Source organism: Pinus tabuliformis, chromosome 2_2 (assembly GCF_031772625.1).
Source record: "Pinus tabuliformis cultivar Carrire ecotype Pingquan chromosome 2_2, CPIR1, whole genome shotgun sequence".
Classification (NCBI taxonomy): Eukaryota; Viridiplantae; Streptophyta; class Pinopsida; order Pinales; family Pinaceae; genus Pinus; species Pinus tabuliformis.
This window is the reverse complement of record NC_142300.1, coordinates 195,127,176-195,154,640: the sequence shown is the minus strand read 5'-3', so window position 1 is coordinate 195,154,640 and position 27,465 is coordinate 195,127,176.

The following is a 27,465-nucleotide window of genomic DNA, read 5'->3' as shown; positions in this document are numbered from 1 at the left end:
ATCTTCATAATGGGAATGTACCCAACAAAGATTTATAGAATATTTCAGTATTTGATCATTATCATTGTGTAGCCAGACTGTAAGTAAGAGTATAAGCATATAGAACTTAACATGCTGCTAGGGAAATGGGTTGATTTTGAACCACCAAGTGTCTGATAAGGTTGCTAGATCTATATTGTTCCGTTCACAAGCATAAGTAGATAAATGGATGTTGGTATGCATTGTTGGCAAGCCAAGGTTCCATAACATATTTAGTAAAACAAGGTTCCATAATCAACCATGCATAAGGTAGCATGATATAATTCCAATGCAGCCTACTTAGTAACGAATGAATTACTACACAATCTAGGCCACATTATGTCATGTTTGTACTAAATATAAACTCTACACAACAACATGGATGCTTCAGTGTAGCATCTCGTACTACATATCAAGCCCACACGAGACATCATATCTAATTAGGAATTAATATTGTGTCCATAACAAGAGGTAAAGATGGGTGATAGCAGCTACATAGTCATCAAAGAGACATAGAAGAAGTGCTAACAACAAGACTTATGTAAGGGACCACCATGTACCACCCTATGATAAGTCATCGTGTGTATAGGGATTAATACTCCATTACATATTAACATTCATGCTTTTTTCCTTATGTAAGATATGTGAATGACCATAACACAAAGGAACCATTGCGTTCATGACTACCAAATTCCTAATACTATAGATTCCATACAAAAATTGATTGTCTATGTTCTTAGGCTTACCATGAGTACACCTTCGAGCAATTGATTTTCTTATATGGGGTAAATCTAGCTATGATTTCATCTTAAAATACTCTATATCTATGTGTCCATTTACCACATTTGTACAACATAATGTACATCTATTTTCAATGTATTAACCAAACTTTGGACAGATCATTAATTTGGTTGTCAAATGTTAAACTTTAGTGCTAGTGATAGGCATCCAATGGTAACCGGTATGTTGTTGCAGTGTTGTTTAGTAACCCCATATCATATTTTGTATCAAGGTAACTAATGGTCCCATGCCTAAATCTAAATCTAGTAATACAAGACAATATTCCCCAAAAAAACAAAAAACTCTATGTCCTTCCTAGGATTAAGTCTAACCTATTAAGTGGAAATATGATTACATCATGCTCGAATTTCAATCAACACAGTTAGAACCTATGAAAATGGTTTTTCATCACTAGCTTGTATGCTTACTACTCATATAGTCATTGATTCGTATGGTTTTTGTAGAGCAGACATATAAATTTAAATGTTGGAGTTGACAATAATAACATTCAAGCTTAGTAGCAAAACAACTTTTGACCATAGAGCATGCACATAGTCACAATATAATATGCTCAACTTCTTATACCAGGAACAATTTTATGCCCTATTTTGTGCAATATCACTCAACAACCATGTGAAAATATTAGACCACGAATAGAATTATGGTAAGACTCATTTAGTATTTTTAGTTTGTGCATAAGTCAATAGTATTTCCCTAGGTGTCCTTGAAAGTTTGGGTTCTCCACCTATGAACCTCAAGGATAATAGTACTAAGGTCTATCGAGTGCTAGATCATCATAAGGAGACCTAAAACCTTGCCTTATGTTCCTTAGGAACATTCTTGTCCCAGAGGTTGTGTAAATCATTCAGTTTGGGAAACACATTTTTTCACATGGGAAAATATAGTACCTAAGAATACAACATTATGTATGGCTACAATACCTCATTATACTTCATTTTCTATGACTACCAGAGGTCTACCACGCAGATTAGGAAACACTTACAAATTTGTAATTTGGGCATGTGATAAGTTGTCTAAGCGATATTGTTAATTGATTACCTCAAAATGGCATTGGTGCAGGATTGAAGACTCTCCTCCCAACCATTGGAAACCTTCCAACAATGCAGTTGCCACCCCCTAACTTAGGAAACCTACCCTAGTAATCAGACCAAATATTTCTAGAGGTTTGTCAGATCATGGATTCGAGAGGTAAGTTTCACCTTCACCCTACATATTGATGTTTAGGTATAACTTGATCAAGGGTTACGAAGATAATCCTTCTTCACCCATAAGCTAATTAGGAGATCCATAGATGAGGATCTCCACCATCATTTATCCTAGGGTTCCAAAGGTTTGATCTCCACCCATGTAGTTGTTCAACACTCTACCCGAAGCTGGGGATCCAAAGTGATAATGGAACTAGAAATCTGGGGAAACCAAAGGCCTCCACCCCTTTACTAGTGAGGGACTCTAGAGAAATAAATTATCCAACCTCTTTTTCCAATGAGGGACTCTAGAGACTTAGGGTCTCCACCCCCTTTTCCTATTGAGGGAATCCAAAGACGTAGAGCTTCCACCCTCCATCAACTCGATTACCCCCAAGAACATAACCAACAGTTCAGGTAATATTATTTTGACACATTGCTTCCTTATTTATTTATATTCTATTCATGAACCCAGTTAAGCAGTAATTAATTAAACCATTATTACTGCAATGGAATTGTATCAATACCAGATTTCTTGTAGAAGGAAATAGTTACAGGGTCTCCACTCTCTAGCAAAATGTGCATGCAATAAATGAATACACTCTCAATAAATATGCAATAATGACATATCGAAGATAGCTTAGAAAAATGTGTATGCATATAAGAAATACCCTAAGGATCTATCAATGAAGGCTTGAGTCCTGAAAATTACTAACCATATCTCAGTTAGCATGGAATAATACTTAAGTGGTTCCTATCAAGAGGGCTTAAGTCATGATATTTTCTCTATATCCTAGTTAATTAAATTTCAATTATGGCCCTAGTATCTCAAGCATGGCCTTGTGTTGATGGTGCTGGACCTGCCAACATGTCAAGGGATCTCCCCAGTAAGAAGTCCCAACTAGACCTCAGACCGTTTGGAGTAGGAGTCCCAGTAGTGGGTAGTAAAGCTACGCCTTGATTGCAATAGCATGCAGAGGTAAAAAATATATCTTTGTCAGAAACAAGTGTGTGACCTTGCAGCGAGTCAAGAGAGATGCATGGAGAGGTTCTAACACATGAACTGAAAAAAGGAGTGTATCCCTTAGAAGCCTGTAGTAGTATGCAAACTAAAAGGAACACACAAGCTTAATGACATCACAAGATGGAAAGAAGAATAGTCGACAATCCAAATTGATGGGTTAAACCAACAACATGACTTCAACAAGATTCGTACAATTGTATACGAATTAGTTCATACACAAATGCATAAGTGAAACAACATACATTGCTAAAGTAACTAGAATAGTCAAACTATAATAAAAACATAGGCATGAAGATGTGTCGGTTCTGTTATATTATATAAAGTGAAAGTTCCATCCATACATATAACCATGATAGCTAATAGCCCCAATATTGGAACGTTACAGTCAACACTGCTTACTCCTCCAAAGAGATGTACTCGCTCTGCACTGTGGAGAAGCCAGAGCTCATCACAATACTCTCCAAGCCCTCTCTAAGCAATGCCTAGAAAAATCTTGGCTCCCAAAAGCCCGTTCTATGGGTTATGACGTTCTATATATAGCAAAGGGTGGGGTGACCCTTGACATTCCCCTTTAACTCTTGGACTACCCTCATGACTCTTCAACTTTGATACATATAAATCTTTACATTACATATGAATTCTTGCATTCCACTAATGACACTTGGAATTTCACTTTACATTACATCTGATTACAATAGTTATTATGCATAGTAGTGAGGTGGTATAGACAACTCATAACGCAACTCGACATGACACTATTGACATGTACTAGTTGACTGTGGTGTCCATGTCAGACTGTTGTGATGTTAAGTGATGGATGTGTCCTTGAATGAACTTTGTCTTCATCTCCACATAGCTTGGTGTTGCGAGGTCTTCAATGGTTTTGGCCTTCATGAGATGGTTCCATGCATGTGTTTATTTCGCTTGCTGCCTGATGTTCTCTGTCCATTCGTTCAACTATGAGCAAGTATTTTAGCATGCGCTTCTTCTTCACCCCATTCGTTGTCTCTCCATGTTTCATCAATATACTTGTTCCTGCAATCACTCATGACGAGATAACATCAAATCCAAAACCTCTTAGTCTAGCATGATGCATTGTTCTTGTGTTTTGGGTTGAGGTGACCGAGAGGGAGGACAAGATACTGAAACTATGCAAAGCACAGCTTAGGCCAGGATGAGGAGATTTGGAGCACTGTCAAGAAAAAATGTAGAGATTTCACTCTGTTGATGCCTCGAAAATCGCTGCATCAACATCGGGGATAACCACCCAGTCCGGACCTTAAAGGCAGCTCCTTTTCCGTTTGGTTTGGTAGCTCCGACTGGATATAATGGGACCAGTTTCCAAATGATTGGTAAATGGGATGGATAAATAATTGATTTTCTAATATCTAATGATAATGGATGAATGATCTAATCTAAAAGTAAAATATAAACAACTATTCTATCCCGGGAAATTGCTGCTTTTAGTGTAACTTTGGATGGTCTTCATTCAAAAACAGGCATATAGATGACTCTTGTTGGTAAGCAAAGATGTTTATTCATATGATAATTACTAAGCCCAAATAGTTGAACAAAGCAATCAAGCAAACATTATTACACTATTTCTCATATATATCATAGACATAGATATAAGTGAAACAATAATAGTCCTCGGACATTCAATAGTGAAAAGTACAAGGCTTGCTGTTAAAGCACATATATATATTCAATGATAGCAAAATTTAAACGAATGCAGATTCACATAAAAATGAAAGAATAGCATAGATAATAGTACCATATGTTTATTCGAGTCACTCCCAATATCAATCGCATTCAAATTCCTTTTTCCAACTTAGAAACACTTCCACAAAAGGCAATAGTGCACAGATCATCAAAGCTTTCTTTGTCAAAATTCAGAATACTGGCCCAGTCTTTATAAAAAAATAGATCAGAAGCACAATAGTGTGACTTCCTGATTTGAGTTTATACAAAAACTAAGGACCCTTTCCAAATGCATGAAAGGGCCTATAAATACTAATTAAGCTAACTAATTACAAAATAAAAATGCTAATTAATTGGTACAACTATGCTATGAATATCTCCTCAAAATCAGCTTGTCCTCAGTCGGCAGCATGATTCATTGCTTCGGATGATCTCCCTTCGGCTTGAGCTAGCAGATATCTAACATCGGTTACAACTCTATGGGGCGGCTTAGGCGAGAATTCAGTTGAGTTGAATATGTGGCATCTTGGATCTCGAGGATCATGAAATTGATAGCATCAGTTAAACATTTGAGCGCAGCCCTCTAACTGTATGGCTTGATTAAGAAAAGCCAAAAGGTATCCCAAGTTAAACTTTGGATGCCAGCGATTAATCTTCCTTTCTTTTCCAACTCCTGATTGCATGTTTGTTCCAAGGCTTTGGCAGATGTTAATTTTCCTGGATTACACTGTGAAATCATGTTGGACAGATAAAGAGTGTCGTTGACAAATTCAATTAAATTGCTAGTAGATAACCGACATCTTGAAGTTTCTCTTTCTGCCTTCCTTAATTGGGTCTGCCATTCGAGGAAGAGGATGTCTTTGTGTGACTCAATAATTTTGGGCAGATCCAAAGCCTGTCCTTCAAGGGAGTCTTTCCAAGCGAGAAAATTGGTTAAGGTCTCATTGGCCTATTCTAAATCCTGTCTAGCTTCAACTGATTTATCAACTATAGATGTAGTAATTTCACAAAGAGGTTCAGCCAAAGAAATTTTATGACATAGCAGTTTCAGCTGTGTAACCAATGCCTTATTGATTTGTAGAGATTCTGTTCTGAACTCTGCTACTTGAGGAAGGCTCTTGAAATTTTCCACTTCTTGTGACATTTGAGTGATTTGCTCATCCTTAGTCTTGCTCATTTGCCCGTTCATCGCCTTTAATTTGGCCACTGCTTCAGAAAGTTCCTTCTGTTTCTGCACTACACTCGAATCTATCCTCTGTTTCTCTTTGTGTAATTGCTCATTCAATTGGCTATTTTTCTACCGCTGTGTTGATAGTTGTTGTTCCAATTGTTCTATTTTTCGTTTTGCTTCGGACACCTGCGACTACAATGAATCAATCATTTGATCTTTTTCCTTAATGATACTGCTCACTTCCGAAGCTTTATCCATGGTGGCTGCCGAATATGCTCTGGCATACTGGGATAGTTTCGTAAGGTCATCGGAAGGGTTCAATTCCTCCTTCCACACTACATTAGCCATCTCTGTTTGATCTGGAAAAAGGGAATATTGATCAAGTATCCTCCTTTTCCTCTATCTTTTCACCATAGCCCTATGTTTAGGACTGTAAAAGACGTCTAGTGGTGGTATCTCTTCTACCTATAAAACAATTTGATTGGAAGGATCTTTGGGGATTATTTCTGCATCTTTACTACTGGGTAGGCCACTGGTTCCTTCCATTGGAACCGTAGTTGTGATTGCTTCTTGACTGACTGTCACTTGAGGTATGCCGAATCCTGCTGGAGTCTCAGGATTGTTTATAATAGAGTCAAATTGCTGCCACTCTTGGAGGAGTTTGGATCAATTTGAATCTCTAAATCAATAAATTCACTGTCATGCTTCTTTCCTTTTTCCTGCTCTGTTTCCTGCTCCTTTCCTTTCTTCTGCTCTTTTTCTTTTTTGGGAATTTCCTCTGTAGCAGGAGACTCGTCAATACTCTTCTGCCCAAGCTCGCTTGACTTAGTCGTTGGTGTAGTGGCCAACAAGTCCAGAGGCAGAGTTTGCAACCTCTGTTCTTTGAGCCTATTGAATTCTACCAGTCCTTCATCATTATATTTCATCCTGGCCAATGTTTTAACCTGAGACAAAGATTCTGCTGAAGAAAATAAATCATCAAATTGATCTTTTTCATGGTCAACTTAGTAAGTTTGGCCTCTTCAAGCACATTATAGGCAACCTTCCGGGGATCGAATTGCCTGTTAGGGATGGTCGCAAGCTTGAGCATATTTATTTTTCTTGCCTCCTTCTTAGCATGTTTCCAATCAAGTATGGTGTAAAAACCACATTTGAAAGGGAATACGGGCCATAGCTTCATTTTGGAAGTCCTTAGAGTTTTGGACGTTCCAGCGATTGTGATTTGGTAAGCTAATTCTCGTGCCAACAGTTTATCCGACACATATAATGGGAGGACATGGGGTTTTGTGGCACTACCAAACACCCGTATATATGTGAATTTATCTTCCCCGAACCAATTCCCCATAGCAGTCAAGTCAATTTCGGCCTCCTTGGAAATCCTTGGGGTAGGCTTATCAAAGATAGCATAATAGATAGGCAACATGAAACCATTACAGATTTGATACAAGTGGTCCTTATAATGTGCCTTCCATAACATCTGATGGTAGATGTGAATTCGCTTAGGGTCCTGTGGCGTCCACCTCCAACCAAGTATCGGGTATTCGGAATGAAAACAAAGCATATCCATAACATAAGCACTGTAATAGAAGGGAGGAATAGTCTGGGTAGTTTTGCGTGAATTGAATCTAAAATCAAGAATTGCAAAGGCTAACTTATCAGACAATATATTGGCCCAATCCATGATATAACTACTAGTTACCGCTTCCATTAAAGGAACCATTTCGATATCAAATTTTACAGAATCATGCATTCCCCATATCCTACACATCATTGCCCCAGCGTAATAGTAAGGAGATGCTAAGGATTCCACAGAGTACTTACCTGATGACTCATGTTTGTGCTTTGCTGGATTCTGTCTCCACTGTCTAATTGGGGCTGATTCTGTCTCATTCTCATCTGCAAATTTCTTTAGAAAAGCTTTGTTGTATTTCTTTTTCGGCTCAGGAAAATGGTACATTTTCCTCAAGTCGTCAGGCTGAAATGAACCGAAAACTCTTCCATCAACTGTGCAAAAGGTCCTATTAGAAACAGGAATTTGTTCGACCACCCATCTGACCACATCAGTGTAAGGGAGAATTTTCTCCTGACCTGCTATCCTATTTAAAAATGAGTTGGCCAAATCTTTCAGCGAGGCTTCTGATTTGTTAGTTGAGTCTGCAGTAGCTTCTTCTTCTGTTTCCTCTGGTTCTTCTGCCTCAATCAAATTATAGATGCTTTGCCAGCTTTTATTTCCCAGGCCGAGACATGTAGTGTCTGAAATTAGTCCCTTATTGCTTGGCCCTGGGTCACTGGTGGGCTGGATAGTAACTGTAGGGGCCGCTGTCGCAGCAGACCTCTTAGATTTCTTTCCTATTTTCTTAAAACTTGAAATTTTGACGAAATTCTGCACAAGTAAGAAAGCCAGCGTGATACAGAGAAACAGATAGCAAGAGCCAATATGAAAGAGTTATATGTTTTAACGAATAATAAAAGATCGTGGTAAAATTGTCGCAGATAGAATCTAAGTGGAAAATCTTGGCATAAATGCTTCATTAATTGGTCGCTTCATCTGTCAGTCATGATAAGTAGGCTTTTAAATAATCCATCATAACGTCTATTGATTCAAGCGTGGCTTATATTTTTGGCTATTAATCGCATTTGGTGATTGGCGTCGTAAAAGGGAGGGTTTACATAATAATCCAAAATATCGTTCAATCACCAAAGGTGATACAATGCATGCCAATCTTTAATATGTTTAGAAGCACGCGCCCTGATTTAATGCATCACAATCGGGGCAGGGCTCGAGTCACTTTATTTATGCCATTGCGAAATCGCCGATCGTCGATGGCGATACGCCCTATCGCATTGAGGGATTTGAAGGTGTCACAACTAACACATTGATTACCACAGCCGATCGCTGATAGTGATGCCTTTATCGCATCAGAGGAATGGGGGATGCATTATAAATGATGCGCTTTGCCTTTCCCCAATATCCAATAGCGATTTCCCTCTTTGGATCGGAGTTATTCAATGGGCCTTTATTTATGTTCCTTTTATTATTGCGATATGCGATCTTGCGATAGCTTTATCGTAATAATAAAAGCTTTATGATTTGTTTAAAAAGGCCTCTTTATCATTGTTTTAAAAAGGGAAATCATATTTCAATTGGACCTTTTGATGAGGGTTTTTCTAATAATAAGTAAATACCAATTTATTCACACCTCTATGTCTAAAAAGGGACCCATCTCATATTATGATTTTAAAGAAAAATTTTAAGAAATGGGGGGTTGTTGTACAGCACAACAATTGGTTCACTGGGAGAAACAGTTATCTCTGGGAAAATTTAAAATACTTAAACTTTTTAAATCTGAAAATCTTGTTCGAGCGAAAAATTCTAATATAACTAGGCAAACATAAATTCTGAATGTAATAATAACTATTTCTGCTATCCTCTTCTCATGTTATAATTAAATACATTCTATGTTTCAAACTAGCCTTGCTTGGTTGCTAATGATAAAACAAAAACTTTTCCAACTTAGCTTTATAATGACTCCTTTGCCATAGGTAGAGCCTCTGCTGCCAGCAAATGTCTATAGTCTCGACAGGGATACCTTTTAACCATTTTATCATTCATTATCCCATCCATTTCAGAGTATAATTAAAAAGAATGAATCCAGAAATATGTTTTCATATTTTTGTATCATTTTTTCTTTTTCTTTATTTTGTAAGATAAAAAGCCATTGTCTTGGTTTAGTAGCCAACTGTTTGACAATGCCATTCACTGGTGATAATTTAACTGAACAAGCTGGCTCGTGATGAGACCCCTTGTCTTATAATTATAAGCCATTACCCTGTTTTGTATGCAGTATTGGTAATGTCAGTTGAACTATTTCCGTATGATCATGGTAAGCAGGCTTGTGATAAGACCTCTTATCTTTTACCTCAAGTATATTTTAGAATTACACTCTGAGTAATTATAATCCTTGATGAATGGGATGAAAAATTTTCTCCTTAAGAGGGGATGGATGACAGGATAAGAGTTGAAGATGCTAAGATTGAATCAGTATCTGTTTTGTATTGATAACCGTTTCTAGGCTACTTAAAAACATTAAAATGGTTTACAGTACTTCTAATCTTTGAGAAGAGTTTACAGAAATAAAATGGGGTTTCAAAATTTAAATATACCTAACTTCCTAGAAATCTTCCTTTCGTTTAAGGCTTCCATTTTAAAAGAAAATATCATAACAATTTCTTTTGAGAAACTTTTCAATATAGTAAATACCAATGGGAGGCTAACTTTATTCTTCTAAAATCCTAAAATCTAAGCTATGTAAAAAAAATTAGCTGGAAATTGAATATTTACAAAGGGAGAAGGGGTTACCTTCTCAATTGAAAATTTTTTTTAGGATAAGGCCGTTAACAGGAAGAGAGTCTCTCTTTCCTGATAGATCTTGCAGAATGAAAGTAGAAGGGCCTATCTTCTCATTGATTTGAAATGGTCCAAGCCACATTTTCTGGAATTTTGTGTGTTTTCCTTTATCCTCATGGGCTTTGTCCCATTTCAAAACTAGATCAACAACTTGTAATTTTTTTGAACTGGTTGAAGTTGTATCAAAAGATGACTTGATAATTTGTTGATGTTTTGCATGTATAATCCTGGCTTTTTCCCTTTCTTCTTCTAATTTCAAAATTTGATCGTGTCTTAGTTGAATAGAAGATGAGGTACTTTCTTCGGTAAACTGCACTAAAGCTAAAGATGGAAGCACTAAGTTAGCTGGTATGACAACTTCCTTTCCATACACTAAATTGAATGGAGAAGTTCCTATAGAGGTTTTTTGAGTTATTCTATCAGCTCATAGTGCAAATATCAAAGATTTATGCTAGTTTTTATGATTCTGTTCAATAGTTCGCTTAATAATTCTAATAAGGTTTTTATTGGTGTATTCTGCCAAACCATTACCCTGAGGGTAGTAATTTACAGAATACCTCAATTTAAATCCCCTTTTGATAGCAAAGTCAAACATAGAATTTCCAGAGAAATAAGATGCATTATCAAAAACAAGAGCATTTGGGACACCAAACCTGGTAATAATGAATTGATCTATGAATTCCATAATTGCCTCAGAGTTTGTTGTCTTTAAAGGAATCGCTTCAACCCACTTAGTAAAGTAATCAGTGGTAGTAAGGATATACTTATGTTGTTCGGATGAGTGTGGAGTGATTTCTGCAATGATGTCCAATCCCCATTGCTCAAATGGTTGCTCAATGTTGACTGGTTGCAACGGGAAAGCTGGCTTTCTTTGTTTTCCACTGGAGGTTTGACAGCTTTGGCATTTCCTTACATATTCATGAGTATCCCTGAACAAGGTGGGCCAATAGTACCCAGCATGAATGATTTTGTGAGCTGTGATGTCAGCTCCAAAATGCCCTCCTGCTGGTCCATCATGAAGTTCCTGCAAAAATTTTTGAGCTTCAGGTTTTTCTAAGCATCTTAATAAAATTGAATCATAATTTCGCCTAAACAATACACCATCTATAATTGTAAAGTTTTTTGCTTTCAATCAAATGGCACGTTTGTTTTTATAGGAGAGATTGGAAGGAGCGTACCCATTTTTTAAATAGAACATCAGATCTGCATATTGTGATTCAAAATCGGTGGTAATTATCTGATTGATTTCTTCAGTATCTTCTGTATTTTCAGGTTCTTGAATGTTGGATGCTCTCGCTAACAACCTACAAAAACCTTGGCCTTTGACAATCTTTGCTGGCTTGATTTCCAGGTCATATTCTTGTAATGTTGTGACCCAATTTGCTCTCTTTTCTCCTAATTCCCTTTGAACTAGTAATTGTCTTACTGCTGAAAAAGGAACTATAACTTTTGTGTGAGCTTTTAAGAGGAAGGGCCTATAGTTTTTTATGGCTTTGTACACAGAAAAGGCTTGTTTTTCAACTTCCGAACAGTTTAGTTCAACACCTTGAAGATTTGAGCTGTAAAACGAAATTGGTGCTTCCAAGTTTTGATCATTGATTTGAGTCAACACTCATGCATATGACGAAGCGGATGCAAGGGAATATAGTATGAAATGATTAGAAAAATTGGAAGTGCTTAAATTAGGGGCATTAATTATTGATTGTTTGATGGAATCAAATGCCTTCTTTTCTGCAGATCCCCATTTAAAAACCGAATTTTTCTTAATCATCATTTGCAATGGTAAAATAATCTGGGAAAAATATGGAACAAAACGTTTAAAAAAGTTAATCTGACCCAAAAATGACTGCATGAATTTTTTATTATGGGGAAATGGAATTTTAGAAATCTCTTTAATTATGTCTGGATAAATATAGATACCATCTTTTGAAAAAATGAAGCCTAAAAGTTTTCCTTGATTAAGGGAAAAAAAGGACTTCTTTGGATTAAGAGAGATACCATATTTTGTACAACGTTCAAAGATTTGTTTTAAATCATGTAAATGATTAGACCTCTTCTTGGAAAATACAGTAATATCATCTAAATAGACAACTACTGATTTATTAAGCAATCCTTTGAATGCTATGTCCATGGCTCTCTGAAATGTAGCTCCTGCATTGATGAGTCCAAAAGGCATCTTTTGGTAGGCATAAGTTCCCCACTTAGTTCTGAAGGTCGTTTTAAGCCTGTCATCAGGATGAACCAGAATTTGGTTATATCCTGAAAAACCGTCTAAAAAGGACATTAGTTCTGAACCAGCTACTGAATGTAATGTCTACTCCATAGTAGGTAAAGGGAAGTTATCCTTTTGACTTGCCTTATTAAGATTTCTAAAATCAATACAAATCCTGATATCGCCATTTTTCTTCCGAACAGGCACCATGTTGGAAACCCAGTTTGAATGTCTCATAGGAAAAATTATCTTAGCCTTCAAGAGTTTATTTAATTCAGCCTTTATTTGAATCTCTAGGTTAGGATGAATCTTTCTTAACTTCTGTTGCACTAGTTTTTGTTCAGAAAGCATTGGAATAGTATGTTGAATAATTGATGTATCGTATGTTTTCAAATCATCATATTTCCAAGCGAAGACATATTTGTTTTTTGTTAACAGCCTAATGAATGCTATTCTTTATTCTATAGAAAGTCATAGTCCCAAATTGATGTTTTGAGGGTTCTGATTAGTACCTAGGTTTATCAATTAAAATCTTAAAGTAGAACTTTGGAGTTTTGAATTGGTCACCTGTTTAAACCTGTCTTTAATATCATAAAGATCTTCAAGCTTGACCACTGGTTTTGGTATTGAGTTTCCCTCTTGCTTTTCCTTCATCTGAAGGTCATGATCACTTTCATCAATGATTTGGCCATCATAAGACTTGTCAGAAGTCAAGAAGTTTAAAATGTCTTCATCATGATTGAACACTCTCCAATTGGTGACATTATCGGGAATTGATGGTCTAAAAATTAACTCTACTGAAAATCTATCTGGGTTGTAATCTTCGGATGGTAAGAGTCTGGAAGCAACATTAGCTAGCAGGTCTGCTGCTACATTCTGGGACCTAGGGATGGGAGAAATATTGAATGCTCAAAATTGAGAGGTGAGTTCCTGTACCAAAGACTAATAGTGTTTGAGATGACCAGAAAGGCAATGAATTGTATTTCTAACCTGTTTAATAAAAATCTCTGAATCACCAAACACTTTCAGATATTGAACCTTGAGGCCAATTGCTTTTTAGAGTCCTTGGACTAAGGCCTCATATTCAGCTGTATTGTTTGTGCATTCAAATTCCAATCTGCATGATAACATAGTTTTTTCTCCCTGAGGGCTAACTAAAATACATCCTGCTCCTGAGCCTTCACTAGATTTAGACCCGTCAAAATATAGTGACCAAAATAAAGAATTATCAACAATTTTATTTACAGTTTCCTCAGTAACATTAAAACATCTTGACCTATCTGTTTGTGAAAAGTTTTCAATCTGAGATGTGAAATTATTAACTGGGAAAGGAGATGGTTGGGCAGTAAAGTTGCCAAAGAATGATTCAGATGAATAATTCCCCAAAATATTGTTATTGAATGCTATTGGTTGGTTTTCTTGTTCAAACTCGGTAACTGTATGGGTCATGTGTTTCTCCCGATCAATCTTGATCTGATTTGGTTTTCCTTTATAAGGTAACCACATATGAGACCAATCGGTGGAAATATAACCGTGGAGTTTTTCGGACCAATCTCTACTTAAAATCAACCCATAGAATTCAGGTATATCAGCGATCAAAATATCAATTCTTTGAACTACTCTAGGATCAGCTGATAACCTAATAGTTACTGAGTTGATTTCCCCTAAAACCTGGACCTTAGTTCTATCCAACTGTACAATATGAATTGCAAACTTTTGGGGTTCAATGTTTAGTCTGGAACAAACTGAAGCTGGCATTATATTAGAGGAAGCCCCTGAGTCAATCAAACAATTGTGTACGTTTATATTAAAGATATCATAGGTTAAGAGGAAGGGAGGAGTATGAGAATTTGATCTATCCCCAATTAAGACTGCATCAGTAGCTTCCACTCTACCAGAAGGTGGTTGGCCTGAATCATTAGCAGCTTTGGACAATAGAGCATTGGGAAGAGGTGAAGAAGGAACGGCATTTAACTCTTTAAGAAGTAACTTCTGCTGATGTTTGAGTTTGCTAAGTTCAAACATAGTAATATTTTCCTTAGTCTTCTTCATATCTTCGATAATATTGTAGTCCATAGAATCTGATACTACCAATGTCTTAGATGTTGAAGGTAGATTTGAAGGTGATGGTTGATTTTGGGATGGTGTTGTTGAATCTTTCTTTGTAGGAATATTTTCTTTGGTAGTAGTGGAACCTGCATTCCTTTTCTTCGAAGTTGTCTGGACAGGTTCAGGAGTACCTTTACTCCTGGTAGTCACAGGGAAAGCTTCTTGTTCGTTTTCTGTGTTAGAAGTGGGTAAAATAAAATCCCACCTCCCATGGCATTCGACAGTCTCGTCTTCTTCGGGTTCCTCAGATGTCAAGACTGTTTCATCTTCTTCTTCTTCTTCAGGATCTGAATCGGCATTGGATATAACATTTGGTGGTTTTGATTGAGGTTTCTTGAAATTCCTAAATGGCCTTTTTGTTCAGGTTTCTGCTACTTGCTTCTTGATTTCGACCATTTCATTTGACATAGTCTTAAGGACTTTTTGTAAACCTTCCATATCATATGGATCTTTAGGGGTTTTCTTCTTTGAATCATCCTTGAAAGAAACTTTTTTGGATTTTCTATCTTCAAGAGCAGCTTTCTTTTCTAAAGCATTAATACGTTTCTCGACAGCAAGTGCCTCTTTCATGTTTTCAGCTAAAGTTGATTTTGCAGCCCTGTCTACAAAAATAGCTATATTTGAGGGTAGGGCAGTTATATGCCATTCACTTCTGATTTTCTCACTTGGTTTGGAGGCAGTTGGAATCTTGTTCAAGAGTTTATTGAATCGTGAGTTGAATTATTTAATAGGTTCTTTATGCTCTATCCTAAGATTGGAGAGATCATTGATTAATGTGGCTAAAGATCTATCATCGCCATACTTAGTAAGAAACTGTTCTTAGCAAATGTTCCAACTGGTAATGGATCCAGAGGGCAAGGAAAAATACCAAGATACCATTGATCCTTGCAAAGTATAAGGGAAAAGCCTAACGACAACATCTTCCTCTGTCACTCCTTTCAAATTAACTGATAACATGAAGTTATTAATATGTTCTTCGGCTTGTGTTCCAGCATTTGGATTAAACTTGGGTAACCATTCCATGGACTATTCCATGGATCTTCCATTGAAACACCAGTAGTGGCTGATATTGTTGATGAAATTCCAGATGTTTTGAAAGGAGTTGATATTGAGGATTGAGCAGGTTGGGATGTTGAAGTTCCTAATCCCTGATGAACAACAATATGTAATGAAGGAGTGGATGGCTGACTTCGCACTGGGGAAGATGAGATGGAATATGTCGATGAGAATGTTTCATTGTCAAATCCTTCAGTATTCTTTTTTGCCCTTTTCCTTTTAGGTAAAGGAAACTCAGTAGGTTCGATACCAAGCTTTCCGCTCTGAAGTTTGGTGAGAGGATGAGGTAGATTGAATTGCGAAGTCTCATTGCCTTGAGATACCTTAGATTTCTGTGGTGATATCGAAAAGACTTGAAGTTTATGGATGAGTAACTGAACATCATGGGACTTAGGACTTAATCATTCTAAAGTATGGTGGGTTTGAGCAGTGGTAGTTGATTCCTCTTCTTCTTGGTTGGATACTGGAGATCCAACATGCAATCGGGAAGTACGAGATGATGTGGAGGGAGATTTACTCTCAGAATGGATTATAGGTTTGGGTTTGCTATCCATTCACAATTCATGCCCTCCTTCTAGCGCAAAAAAATTTGATGCCTCGAAAATCGTTGCATCAACATCGGGGATAACCACCCGGTCCGGACCTTAAAGGCAACTCCTTTTCCGTTTGGTGTAGTGGCTCCGACTGGATATAATGGCACCAGTTTCCCAATGATTGGTAAATAGGATCGATAAATAAGTGATTTTCTAATATCTAATGATAATGGATGAATGATCTAATCTAAAAGTAAAATATAAACAACTATTCTATCCCGAGAAATTGCTACTTTTAGTGTAACTTTGGATGGTCTTCATTCACAAACACGCATATAGATGACTCTTGTTGGTAAGCAAAGATGCTTATTCATATCATAATTACTAAGCCCAAATAGTTGAACAAAGCAATAAAGCAAACATTATTACACTATTTCTCATATATGTTGTAGACATAGATATGAGTGAAAGAATAACAGTCCTCAGACACTCAATAGTGAAAAGTACAAGGCTTGTTGTTAAAGCACACACACACACACACACACACACACATATATATATATATATTCATATATTCAATGATAGCAAAATTTAAACGAATGCAGATTCACATAAAAATGACATAAGAGCATAGATAATAGTACCATATGTTTATTCGAGTCACTCCCTATATCAATCGTATTCACATTCCTTTTTCCAACTTAGAAACACTTCCAAAAAAGGCAATAGTGCATAGATCATCAAAGCTTTCTTTGTCAAAATTCAGAATACTGGCCCAGTCTTTATAAAAAAATAGATCAGAAGCACAATAGTGTGACTTCCTGATTTGAGTTTATACAAAAACTGAGGACCCTTTCGAAATGCATGAAAGGGCATATAAATAGGAATTAAGCCAACTAATTACAAAATAAATATGCTAAGTAATTGGTACAACGATGCTATGAATATCTCCTCAAAATCAGCTTGTCCTCAGTCGGCAACATGATTCATTGCTTCAGATGATCTCCCTTTGGCTTGAGCTGGCAGATATCTAACATCGGTTGCAACTCTGCGGTACGGCTCAGGCGAGAATTCAGTTGAGCTAAATATGTGGCAACTTGGATCTCGGGGATCATGCAACTGATAGCATTAGTTAAACATTTGAGCGCGGGCCTCTGACTGTATGTCTTGATTAAGAAAAACCAAAAGGTATCCCAACTTAAACTTTGGATGCCAGCAATTAATCTTCCTTTCTTTTCCAACTCCTAATTGCATGTTTGTTCCAAGGCTTTGGCCGATGTTAATTTTCCTTGATTACGCTGTGAAATCATATTGGACAGATAAAGAGTGTCGTTGGCAAATTCAATTAAATTACTAGTAGATAACCGACATCTTGAGGTTTCTCTTTCTCCCTTCATTAATTGGGTCTGTCATTTTAGGAACAGGATGTCTTTGTGTGACTCAATAATTTTGGGTAGATCTGAAGCCTGTCCTTCAAGGGAGTCTTGCCAAGCGAGAAAATTGGTTAAGGTCTCATCGGCATGTTCTAAATCCTGTCTAGATTCAACTGATTTATCAACTATAGATGTAGTAATTTCACAAAGATGTTCAGCCAAAGAAATTTTATGACATAGCAGCTTCAGTTGTGTAATCAATGCCTTATTGATTTGTAGAGCTTCTGTTCTAAACTTTGCTACTTGAGGAAGCCTCCTGAACTTTTCCACTTCTTGTGACAATTGAGCGATTTGCTCATCCTTAGTCTTGCTCATTTGTTTGTCCATCACCTTTAATTTGGCCACTGCTTCAGACAGTTCCTTCTATTTCTGCACTACACTCGAATCTATCCTCTGTTTCTCTTTGTGTAATTGCTCATTCAATTGGCTGTTTGTCTGCCGCTGTGTTGATAGTTGTTGTTCCAATTTTTCTATTTTCCGTTGTGCTTCGGACACCTGTGACTGCAATGAATCAATCATTTGATCTTTTTCCTTAAGGAGACTGCTCACTTCCGAAGCTTTATCCATGGTGGCTGCCGAATATGCTCTGGCATACAGGGATAGTTTCGTAAGGTCATCAGAAGGGTTCATTTCCTCCTTCCACACCACATTAGCCATCTCTATTTGATCTGGAAAATGGGAAGATTGATCAAGTCTCCTCCTTTTCCTCTGTCTTTTCACCATAGCCCTGTGTTTAGGACTGTAAAAGACGTCTAGTGGTGGTATGTCTTCTACCTGTAAAACAATTTGATTGGATGGATCTTTGGGGATTATTTCTGCATCTTTACTACTGGGTAGGCCGCTGGTTCCTTCCATCGGAACCGTAGTTGTGGTTGTTTCTTGACTGACTGTCACTTGGGGTATGCCGAATCCTGGTGGAGTCTCGAGATTGTTTTTAATAGAGTCAAATTGCTGCCACTCTTGGAGGAGTTTGGGATCAATTTGAGTCTATAAATCAATAACTTCACTGTCATGCTTCTTTCCTTTTTCCTGCTCTGTTTCTTGCTCCTTTCCTTTCTTCTGCTCTGTTTCTTTTTCGAGAATTTCCTCTATAGTGGGAGACTCGTCAATACTCTTCTACCCAGGCTCGGTTGACTTAGTTGTTGGTGTAGTGGCCAACAAGTCCAGAGGCAGAGTTTGCAACCTCTGTTCTCTGAGCCTATTGAATTTTACCAGTCCTTCATCATTATATTTCATCCTGGCCAATGTTTTAACTTGAGACAAATATTCTGCTGAAGAAAATAAATCATCAAATTGATCTTTTTCATGGTCAAACTTAGTAAGTTTGGCCTTTTCAAGCACATTATAAGCAACCTTCCGGGGATCGAATTGCCTGCTAGGGATGGTCGCAAGATTAAGCATATTTATTTTTCCTGCCTCCTTATCAGCATGTTTCCAACCAAGTATGGTGTAAACACCACATATTAAAGGGAATACGAGCGATAGCTGCTTTTTGGAAGTCCTAAGAGTTTTGGACGTTCTAGCGGTTGTGATTTGGTAAGCTAATTCTCGTGCCAACAGTTTATCTGGCACATATAATGGGAGGACATGGGGTTTTGTGGCACTACCAAACACCCGTATATATGTGAATTTATCTTCCCCAAACCAATTCCCCACAGCGGTCAAGTCAATTTCGGCCTCCACGGAAATCCTTGGGGCAGGCTTATCAAAGATAGCATAATAGATAGGCAACATGAAACCATTACAAATTTGATACAAGTGGTCTTTATAATGTGCCTTCCATAACATCTGATGGTAGATATGAATTGGCTTAGGGTCCTATGGCATCCACCTCCACCCAAGTATCGGGTATTCAGAATTAAAATAAAGCATATCCATAACATAAGCACTGTAATAGAAGGGAGGAATAGTCCAGGTAGTTTTGCGTGAATTGAATCTAAAATCAAGAATTGCAGAGGCTAATTTCTCAGACAATATATTGGCCCAATCCATGATATAACTACTAGTTGCCACTTCCATTAAAGGAACCATTTCGATATCGAATTTTGCAGAATCATGCATTCCCCATATCCTACACATCATTGCCCCAGTGTAACAGTAAGGAGATGCTAAGGAATCCACGGAGTACTTACCCGATGACTCATTTTAGTGCTTAACTAGATTCTATCTCCATTTTCTAATCGGGGCTGATTCCATCTCATTCTCATCTGCGAATTTCTTTAGAAAAGCTTTGTTGTATTTCTTTTCCGTCTCGAACAAATGGTACATTTTCCTCAAGTCGTCAGGCTGAAATGAACCGAAAACTCTTCCATCAACTGTGCAAAAGGTCCTATTAGAAACAGGAATTTGTTCGACCACCCATCTGACCACATTAGTGTAAGGGAGAATTTTCTCCCGACCTGCTATCCTGTGTAAAAATGAGTCGGCCAAATATTTCAGCAAGGCTTCTGATTTGTTAGTTGAGTCTGCAGTAGCTTCTTCTTCTTTTTCCTCCGGTTCTTCCACCTCAATCAAATTATAGATGCTTTGCCAGCTTGTATTTCCCAGGCCGAGACATGTAGTTTCTGAAATTAGTCCCTTCTTGCTTTGTCCTAGGTCACTGGTGTGCTGGATAGTAACTCCAGGGGCCACTGTCGCAGCGGACCTCTTAGATTTCTTTCCCATTTGCTTAAAACTTGAAATTTCGACAGAATTCTGCACAAGGAAGGAAACCAGCGTGATACAAAGAAGCAGATAGCAAGAGCCAATATGAAAGAGTTATATCTTTTAACGAATAATAAAAGATCGTGGTAAAATTGCTGCAGATAGAATATAAGTGGAATTTCTCAGCATAACTGCTTCATTAATTGGCCGCTTCATCTGCCAGTCATGATAAGTAGGTTTTTAAATAACCCATCATAACGTCTATTGATTCAAGCGTGGCTTATATTTTTGGCGGTCAATCGCATTTGATGATTGGCGTCGTAAAAGGGAGGGTTTACATAATAATCCAAAATATCGTTCAATCACCAAAGGTGATACAATGCATGCCAATCTTTAATATGTTTAGAAACATGTGCCCTAATTTAATTCATCGCAATCAGGGCAGGGCTCGGGTCACTTTATTTATGCCATTGCGAAATCGTCGATCTCCAATGGAAATACGCCTTATCGCATCCGGGGATTTGAAGGTGTCACAAATAATGCATTGGTTACCACAGTCGATCGCTGATAGCGATGCCTTTATCGCATCGGAGGAATGGGGGATGCCTTATAAATGATGTGCTTTGCCTTTCCCCGATATCCTATAGTTATTTCCCTCTTCGAATCGGAGTTATTCAATGGGCCTCTATTTATGTTCCTTTTATTATTGTGATATGCGATCTTGCGATCGCTTTATTGTAATAATAAAAGCTTTATGATTTGTTTAAAAAGGCCTCTTTATCATTGTTTTAAAAGGGGAAATCATATTTCAATTGGACCTTTTGATGAGGGTTTTTCTAATAATAAGTAAATACCAATTTATTCACAACTCTATGTCTAAAAAGGGACCCATTTCATATTATGATTTTAAAGAAAAATTTTAAGAAATGGGGGGTTGTTGTACAGCTCAACACACTTGGAGACAGGTTTCTGCAATCCGGGACAGTAGTCACAACTGTAAGGTGGAACCTAGCTGGGAAGAACTGTGCAGTTCCTGGGAGGAAGATAAGGGAGGGTGTCTAGGGGAACTGTTGTATAGTTCTATGCAATTTTCAACATGAGCGGTTGGCAAGTCATTCGAGGTCCGACTAGGAATCTGCGAACTTTCTCCAAGGAAGACAGAGTGGGCAGTAGGAACCACTAGTAGACATTTTTGTGAAGCTTTCTAGAGCAAGGCTGATCAGGCTACGGGGAGCTTCTAGTCACAACTGTGCAATTATGAGGGATAGTCGGGGATGGACAGCAAGGGCCTTTCCAACATGACTACGCAGTTTCTGGGATGAGTCCAGAGTGGGCAGCTAGGAGAGTGCTAGTCAAAACTGTGTAATTTTCAGAGGGAGAGTAGAGCATGCCAACAGGGGTCTGCTAGTTAGATCTGCACAATTTCCTGAGATAGTGTCGTGACAAGTAGCAAAGGCCTCTCTCACATGTTTGCACAGTTTCTGCAGGCAGTGCAGGGCAAGCACTTGGGAAACTTCTGTGTAGTTTTGGGAAGTAGTGCAACCCCAGTTCATAGTGCAGTTCAGGTTTTACAGTTGACCAGAGGGAGGCTTGATGAGAAATCTTGCGGGAATGATAGATTGGATTGGTCTTGGGGACAATGTTTTCAGAGTTCTGGCAGAGAGTCATATTTCTCACTTCTAGTATTGTGCACTACAGGCTACCCCAGAGGACAACCTCAAGCTCTACATAGTTCTAGGCATTAGAGCAAGGTAATTAAGAGCTAAGACTGTGCAATGCATCTCATTTTGGGTTTGGTTGAAGGAGGGTTTTTGGGTCGACAGATGTTCTGGAAAAATGGCTAAGTGTGGGAACAAGTGAACTTGTGCATACATGACATTATGATCACACACTTGTCATATTTCAATAACATGATGACACTAACCACAGGGACAACATAGCAAAGCATGACCGTGTGTGGGAATATCTATAGGTGAGAGAAACAAGTATGACACTTGGGATATACCTTGGTACAACTATGATGACACTTGTGCAACAACGCTTACAACTTTGTGTGTGAATGTGACGGGTGTTCACATAGCTAAGACAACCCAAACACACAAAGACAAACCTTCAAAATCACTAGAATTGGATCGCAAGCATGATATAGAAATCAACATGTCAAAGACAACAGTTGGTTCAACAAGTGAAAAGGAAGCAAGACACGTAGCGGAAACACATGGAATGACTTTTAGTGCTTGCAAACATGCATGTTATTGAAGACAAAATGATATGACAATGATAAGAAATCCTTAAAGCTACACTAAGAGATGTAATTCAAAAGATATATTTTAATTACCATAACTACCCTCGAGATGATTATGCATCTGACAGAGTTTGCATGAGTTCTTGATATTTTATCATAACTCGGTTTCTTGGTCCTTCTCCTTAGCTCCTTGAGAGTGATCTAGCATGTCTTCTTTTCCTATAGTCACTAAGAGATAGATCTTTACAGTTTCAGCTAGAATTGACTACTATCGAGATGAGGTCCTGGCAGGCCCATCTGTGTAGTTTCTGTTATGAAACCAGCTCAAGAAAAGATAGAAAAGATAGATCAATGCCTTAGAATTCAGCCTCTTTGAGGGGGCAACCTCCTTTACATTACATAAATGAAAAATTCTTGCATGATACAAATGAAAAGACCTCCTTTCTATATATAGGATTCTAAGGGGTCATAACATAATCAGAGCCGACATAACAATAATAATGTAAGGGCACAATAATAACAATAGTGGGCTTCTATGGGGCACAATAGTAACAATATGGGCACTACATGGGTACAACGATATAATAAGTGGGTTGTACTAATAATAATAAGGGGTTACACTAGTAGTATAGGGGCCTAACATGCCCCTCTCCTTCAAAAAGCATTGTCCTCAATGCTTGAGTAATTCTTGATGCTTCTGTATAAAATTCTTGTCCTCCCATGTGGAATCTTCAGCAGGTAAGTTCTTCCACTTGATGAGATACTCTGAAATTGGTCGATTTTGTAGCTATCGGGTTCTTGTTTTTGTGACTGCTCCAGGTTCCAATATGATTTTTCCTTCCTCTTCAATTTCTAGCAATATTGTTTGAATTGGGATCTTTTGCAACTTTTGAATAAGTGGCCATACTTCTTCGTCCTTCTTCCATTCGTTCCTTGCTTCATTTATCGAATCTGGTTGGATAATAGAAATAGCACAAAACAATGCTTCCACATCCTCATCCTTGAAGAGTCTTCCCATTCGGTAAGGTCGCCATTTTTTAAGTGCATGTAGTGTTGCCAACATTTCCTTCTCATAAATAGCTTGCTTGAGATGTAGTAGTAAAAATACCCAATCACCTACATCAAAACATTTTTCACTACGATGTTGATCTACCTGTTGTTTCGTTTGATTTTGCACCGAAATGGCGTTATCCTTTAAAAGTTGGAGAACTTGTTGTTGATGCTTGATATGATCTTTCACTGCTTGAACCTTTTTCTCCTTGATATGTCCTTCTATCTTTAGAGTTTGAGGAGTGGTAATTTCTTCCAATACTTTACAAGATATGGTCGGATTCATTTCGTGATGCTCGATGTGATCTTTCACTTCTTGAACATTTTTCTTCTTGATATGTCCTTTTATCTTGATAGTTTGAGGGGTTGTAATTCCGACCAATGAATTACAAGATATGGTTGGATTCATTTCTTCTTTCTCGATGTGATCTTTCACTTCTTGCACCTTTTTATTCTTGATATGTCCTTCTATCTTGAGAGTTTGAGGAGTGGTAATTCCTGCCAATGCTTTACAAGATATGGCCTAGTTCATTTCTTCTTTCTCTGGGGTTGGGTCTTGGTGTATATCCTCTTCCTTTGATGTTTCTTGATCCTTTTCTTCCTCCTCTTCATACTCTATGTAAAATAATTTCTTCTCAGTACACTTATGACCTTTAGTGCATTTGCTATCACAATTGTAACAAAGACCTTTTTCTCTTTTTTCTTCCAATTGTTGTGGTGTAACCCTTGTAGGTTGTGGAAGGCTAGGAGAAACAACAGTTCCATCTTTATATTTGTGAGGGGTAGACTTCCTTGTTGCCATAATTTTACTTTCCATTATGTAACAAAGCCCTTTTACTATTTCCAATTGTTGTGGTGTTTCTCTAAAAAAGGTGTTGCTCTTTGTATCCTCATAATGTGTTATCATTTCCACTGTGAAAATTGACCACGTAACAAGTTGTTTACAAGAACAAAGCCCTTTATACCATAAAAATTGATCTGGTTCTAAATATGAAGATGCAATACATACCTTTTGTAACAGTGGTACACCATGTAGATCAAAATATTTCTCCATCTGAAGTATCCAATTTACCGGATCCTTGCCATCAAACTTCCTCATCTTGCTTTTTCTTGATTTTAGGAGTTCAATCTTGAAACGACTGTAACTCTGTACTTTTGGATCTTTAAGTTTTGAAATTGCGACCTGCAGTAGCCCTCTGTGTCTTCTTTCCAATGCCACAAGTCTGACCCAAATTGGATTCTCCAAGGAAGAGTTATGCCAAATCTCCCACAGTGACATGATTATAGACTAGTTCACTAGAGCGAACTTGTACGATGTGCCACGTGTCACGGTTTCGACCTTTGGCTCTGAAAAACATATACAAGAAACTACAGTCCGTCCTATTTCTGTACCTTCTTACGAATTTTCAATCCAATGCCCAGAGACATAGTTATGATGATTTTCGCCATGTCACCTGTTTGGATTGTAATTCAGGAGTCTGCAAAAATACCAACTTCCTCAGATCATATCTCTGCAAATGTAGCACGAAAAGATCTGAAATTCGGACCCGAGGTTTAGCGCGATTTCTTCTCAAATGGGGTTTTGTTGCAACTTCTGAAACGTTGCAGAAAAAAAGTTATAGCGAAAATTCCACGATGACCTGTTTGGAGCAGCGAAACCCTAGAATCCAAAGCTTTGATACCAAATGTTATGAAACCAGCTCAAGAAAAGATAGAAAAGATAGATCAATGCCTTAGAATTCAGCCTCTTCAAGGGGGAAACCTCCTTTACATTACATAAATGAAAAATTCTTGCATGATACAAATGAAAAGACCTCCTTTCTATATGTAGGATTCTAAGGGGTCATAACATAATCAGAGCTGACATTACAATAATAATGTAAGGGCACAATATTAACAATAGTGGGCTTCTATGGGGCACAATAGTAACAATATGGCACTACATGGGTACAACAATATAATAAGTGGGTTGTACTAATAACAATAAGGGGTTACACTAGTAGTATAGGGGCCTAACAGTTTCTAAATGCAAACAGGTTGGACAACACTACATAGTTTTGAGATGCAAGACACTGTTCTAGGATGGGGTCCTTAGAGGACACCTCGACGCAGTTTCTTAGTGCAGTGTAGTCTGGGTAGATGAGGGGAAATACTGCGCAATTTCTAAATGCAAGGCATTATTGCAAGATGGGTCCTAGGAGGACACATCTATGCAGTTTCAGGTTGCAGGACATATAGGGTAGATGAGGGACAACATTGCATATTTTCTGAAGAAAGTGGGTTCCGGCTAGGGAAGGATATCGGAGGAAACCACTGCACAATTTTGGATGCCAAGTGAGGCTGGGGTCTCTATGCATTTCGAAGTCCTAGTAGGCAAGGGAAAAAGCATGAGGGTTGCAAAAGTGAAGTGGGAAGTTCCAAAAAGCTGGATGAGGCTAGGTTGCTCAGGAAACTTGTTAAGTGTAAGATCAGTGAAACTATAACTTGACTATGATCCAAAAAAAACACTTATTTATACAATATAGACCATCTAGAACATATAAAACATACTCTGCTTGATGCAACAACTTTTGCAAAAAGAGTCTGTGAAGTGAGTGTAAAAAATTTCTATGTGATGAGAACAAACCATAAGCATGAAGATTCCCCTTAACGTAGAAAAACATCCCCTTTGCATGTTAAATAATAATCCCTATGCCCAAAGATGACACATACTGCATAAAGATGAGAACATGAACAAATATTAAGATCAAGGAGGGGGCTTGATATCATCATCTTACCAATAAGTGACCAAGGAATGATCATTCATAGGTCGAAGGTAGCCTCTAAAATTTGCATGTGAGCCAAAATTTTGGAGGTGGTTGTAGCCGCTACAACATTTTCGACACACTGGTAGAACTCCAGCTCTCTGTATGGACCTTGTTTCATGAAAAGCGAGTCTAACACTTCCGGAAGTATTATTCGATTCTTTGAACATCATGGATTCCTCACTAGCTTGAGTGAAATATGTAGTCCCTACCATTCTCTTGATTGGGCAGCACACATACCAAGCCAAGTCGACTGAGTTGTTTCAATTGGGGATGAGGGGTATATGGATGCAAAAGTAATATAACTGTCAGAGTTTGAGTTTCATCTCTGGTGTTGCTCCACTACCAGTAGGCCTAGATATTACCCGACAGAGTCACATAGGAACAAAATCATCTCTCTGCTACCGCCAAGCCTGGTCAATACCTTGGTAGAGTTACTTGCATCACCTCTATGCGCATGAAGCCTTTCTCTTCTTTCGCCTTATTTTTTTTTCATTTTTTCATTTTTTTTTATTTTTTCAAATAACTGTGCATAGGCAGTTATTTGTTTCAGAGGTGGAAGAGTGATATCGACTTATTGAGAGAAAAAAATGTTGTCCCTTTAGAGAAGTATGTTATATATGTTAGTTCCTAGATTTACCTTAGGCTGAGGAAGGTAGGATCCAGGGCCAACATCAAACCACGCTTAACCTGGTAGCTAGCCCTACCAGGTCATGAGAGGGCTCTCTCTGGGTCAATCTCAGCAAATTATAATTGATGAGGGCTTGAGATGACTGATAGAAATAATGATCTTAGGCTAGGTATATATGGAAAAGAGTTTGATTGAATAAAATGATGTTTTGTTGGCTCAGATGGAAAGGTAGATTTTGGTTGCGGGGATTGAGGTTCAGTCTTGCTGAGATCTCAATGGGGCAAGGTAGGCAATTGTTTCTGGCACTTCAAATCGAATGATATGGAGGGATTTGACAGGTGAGGAGCTCAATAGGGCAAGAAAACTCATGGATCCTCTCCAAACAGTTGAAAACATCAAGAAACTAAAGCAAACCTTAAGTAGAGCACTGCAATTTCAATGG